The following is a 4,198-nucleotide window of genomic DNA, read 5'->3' on the forward strand; positions in this document are numbered from 1 at the left end:
GCAAAAGTGTACCTTTCTCAAAGGCCAGCTTTTATTTTGCAGAATATACAAAAGTGCAGATATCTCGAGCAGCATTCTATGTTTGTGAACTCTGAAGGTTCCACATCAATTGCTGCTGTGTGATGACGGCTTTACTCGGGCCAGTCAGTGTGTCGAAGGAATTTTGTGTCGGAAAATCATGTGTACCTATCTTCACTGTTCAGCACTGTATCACGGAAGAATGGATGAGAGTATCAGCCTCTATATTCATCAAGTCAACATCTTTTTCAAGGCAAAGAATCTGAATCCCCAGCAAGACCCTGCAACATAAGAGCGTTGCATCGCGCTAATCGTAGCCAGTTTTCGAGGATTAGCAGCCGCATGATATCAAGACCGCTTGCGTACAACAGGGAGATCGCCCGAAACATTAATAGAACTAGAAAATGAACTTCGCGAAGAATTCGAACCAGAAGATTTGCAAGACCGACTTCGCGACCATCTTTATGAATTGAAACAAGCCAATTGCGGAAACTTGATGGAATATGTTGCCAAGTTTAGACGCATCTGACCCAAACTTGCGACATGATAGAAAGAGACAAAGTATCCTGGTTTCAGCGTGGACTGCGCACACGAACGCGAGAAGAAGTCCAGTACCGACGATGCCACCAAACCGCCCTTGTTGATTATGAGCGTGCTCACAACTTTAGTCTCAACAGCCGCCCGAAGGATCATCGTCATCAGGACAGACGCAACAATTGCACAAGCTTCCAACGCCCTCAAGAACAACGCCATCACCAGTATCAAGATCAGCGCACCGTGGGATGTTATCACCACCCACGACATGAAGAAGACGTCAAGAAGACGTCGACATGGAAGTCGACAATGTTCAGTATCCCGTCCTACGCAAAGACCACAAGAGAAATGTTACAATTGTGGACGACAAGGCCACCGCGCAGCTCAATGCCGCAGTGCTCCACAGAATTCGTACACGCAACACCAGCCGAACATGAAGAATCGCCAGAACAGATATCAACGAGATAACCGCCCTACAAGCCGCCACATCAATGCTCAAGTGCATTTTGAAGATCACCATGAAGACGTTGAAGTTGAAGAAATTGAAGTTATCCAAGCTCATATCGTGGAAGAAACGAAACAGGACAAAGTAAATGAGAACACTCTGATAAGATCCAATGGCCTTATCGATTACAAACCGGCCCGTGTCCTCATCGACTGTGGTGACTCAAGCCTCCTGTGTCGCCCCGGACTTTGCGACACCATTGTAAATCAACGGAACGCCCTGATTGAAGGATATGATGGACATTCATCTGGGCTCAAACAAGTCAACGAAGTCACAGGAACCTTAGTATTGGAAGGATGGACATTTCCAGATCTGTCGTTTACTGAATAGGATCTCGGAAAGAATGACTTCGATGTCATTCTGGGAATACCATGGTTTCATCGTTACAATCCCAACTTCGACTGGAGAAATCACAAGTTACTCTCGATAAACAATGTGGAAAGTAAACCTGCCCCAAGTGTGGAGAATGCATGGATGATCAAGATCACCACCGTTTCAAGTGAAGTAAAGACGATTCCACCGCTAATACAGCAAGTTTTGGACAAGTACGCTATGGTGTTTCCCAACGCCTTACCTGACGCGTTGCCACCGAAGCGAGGAATTGAGTTTGACCTCACCATGCGTTCTGACGCAAAGCCGCAATATCGCCCGCCGTTTCAACTGTCGCAAGTCGAGCAAGCTTCCTTGGACAAGTTTATCAATGATCTCGAGCGAAAGGATTGGATTCAGCTTTCCAACAGTGACTGGGTATCCAATATCTTTGGTGTTCCAAACGGGATGAAAATGGTCAGATGAAATCCCGCAGTAAATGGTTACGCACAGCCACTCCCGACACTCCGATACGCTGGGTCTTAGACTACCGCTATGTAAACTCGCAAACTGCGGTCCCTAAAATCCCACTTCCCAACATTGAAGACCTATTCGATCGCGTGCATGGCAGCAAGATCTTCACCAAGATCGATCGGGCATCAGGCTATCACCAGATGCTGGTGGAACCGAAAGCAAGAAAGTACACAGCCTTTTGCACTCATCGTGAAGTGTATGAATGGGTCGTAGCGCCAATGGGCATGGCAGGCATGCCAGGAATTTGGTCCAGGCTAAGGCGCCGTCTATTCGACAAGTTTGACTTTGCAGTTGCTGTATGGATGACATATGTGTATTCTCTCATACCATGGAAGAGCATGTGGTCCACCTCACGGCAATATGTGATTTTCTCAAGGCCGAACAGCTGTATGCCCGTCCTCAAAGTGTGCCTTCGGCATGGAATCCGTTAACTTCCTTGGACACACGATTTCCAAGGATGGCCTTCAAGTCGACAAAACTAAAGTGCGTGAAAACGAGGAATGGAAAGAACCCCAAAACAACGAAGACTTCAGTAGTTTCATTGGTTTCGCGAGCTTTTACCGCAAGTTTATTCCGAACTTCTCCGACATGATTCGTCCTGCGAGTGACCTTTTGCGCCCGCGCACTCCATGGACTTGTCTTCTATAGATAAAAAGAAAAATGCAAACGAGCATTTTTGACCATCGAGTTAGCTTTGCAACAAGCACCCGTTCTTCAGCTTCCCAACTACACTAAGCCATTCATCGTTACCACAGATACTTCTGGTTACTGCTGTGGTGCAGTCTTACCCCAACTTGATAACGCCAATGACGACCGTCCCATCGCATTTATGTCAAAGCGCCTTGGCCCGCATTAAAAAAAGGCCAGCTCATGAAAAGGAATTGTACGCGATCAAGCTAGCTTTAGGCAAATGGCGTCACTACCTACATGGATCTCACTTCGACGTTTACACCGACAATCCGCCTGCAAATGGTTCATGCACACTCCAGTGCTTACGCTCAAGTTAACCCGTTGGTTGGATTTTTTCAGTACCTTCGATATTGTCTTACACCATCATCCCGGAAAGACTAATGTGGTCGCTGATGCACTATCTCGCCCTCCTCGTGACGACAACATGATGGTTTTTTGTGCATACCTGTGGTATCCGTTGCCAGCTTCATGTCGCCTGTATGGAAAATTTTCAACCGTTCCCACTCCTTTCAACATTGCCGTCTCATGAACTCTCGAAACTCGTTGGATCGCCCTTTTTAGGGGAGGAGTGTGATAACGAAAAAAGGCCTCTGATTCTCCAACGACATGTGATCAACCACACGCAACAAGTTTCGTACACCACTGTCGAAATGAGGAAGCAACAAAAGCCCGCTACGTCAAAGCATACAAGAACGATGCAGTATTCAAACAACAGACAAGGAAAGACAAGTTCATAATCAAAATGGACTCTACTTTCTCCGTTCAAAAGTTCAAATCTGGAAGCTTTGTGTCCCTAAAGATCACAATCGAACAGAGATCATCTACCAAGCGCATGATGCTAGTATTGCAGCTCATCCCGGAACACGACGCACAGCACTAAGCGTCGCCCATCGGTACTATTGGGATACAATGATGGAAGACGCAAAGTTATACGTGGCAACCTGTGAAACATGCAGCCGATACAAGACAAGTAGTTTGCGAGCGAATGGCAAAATGATTCCAATTCAAGCCCCGAAAGAATGTTGGCACACGATTTCAGCCGATTGGATTACAGGCCTACCTATGTCAAAGTCATGCAAGGCAATTTTGGTAGTAGTAGACAAGTTATCACAACGAGCTAAGTACTGTACATTCCACCAACCACGAAGGACGACGCTCCCGAAACTGCCAAGTTGTTCTTTGATCACGTTGTCAGGCACCACGGATTGCCAAGTGTCATTATCAGTGATCGAGACCCCAAGTTTACAAGTAACTTTTGGAAATCTTTTATGGAAATCATGAACATACCCCAAGCCATGACCACAGCCGGTCGAGCACAAGCCGATGGAGCAACCGAAAGACAGAACCGCAACTTAGAAGCCGCTCTCCGATGCCAAGTCTCATATCTTGGACACGATTGGGTTGATCATTTACCAACCATCGAATATGCACACCAAGGTCTCGTACAATTATCAACTGGATTAACGCCGTTTATAGACGATGTCGGCAGAACTCTTCGAAGGATATCGTCATCCGCGTCGTCATCTGCATCCTCCCAAATTTTGTCACTCGCATCGCCAACCTGTATGGACACGGTTTTCGTCATCTGCACCGTCACCCGTGTCGTCG

Source organism: Aphanomyces invadans (genome assembly GCF_000520115.1).
Source record: "Aphanomyces invadans strain NJM9701 unplaced genomic scaffold supercont1.15, whole genome shotgun sequence".
NCBI lineage: Eukaryota > Oomycota > Saprolegniomycetes > Saprolegniales > Verrucalvaceae > Aphanomyces > Aphanomyces invadans.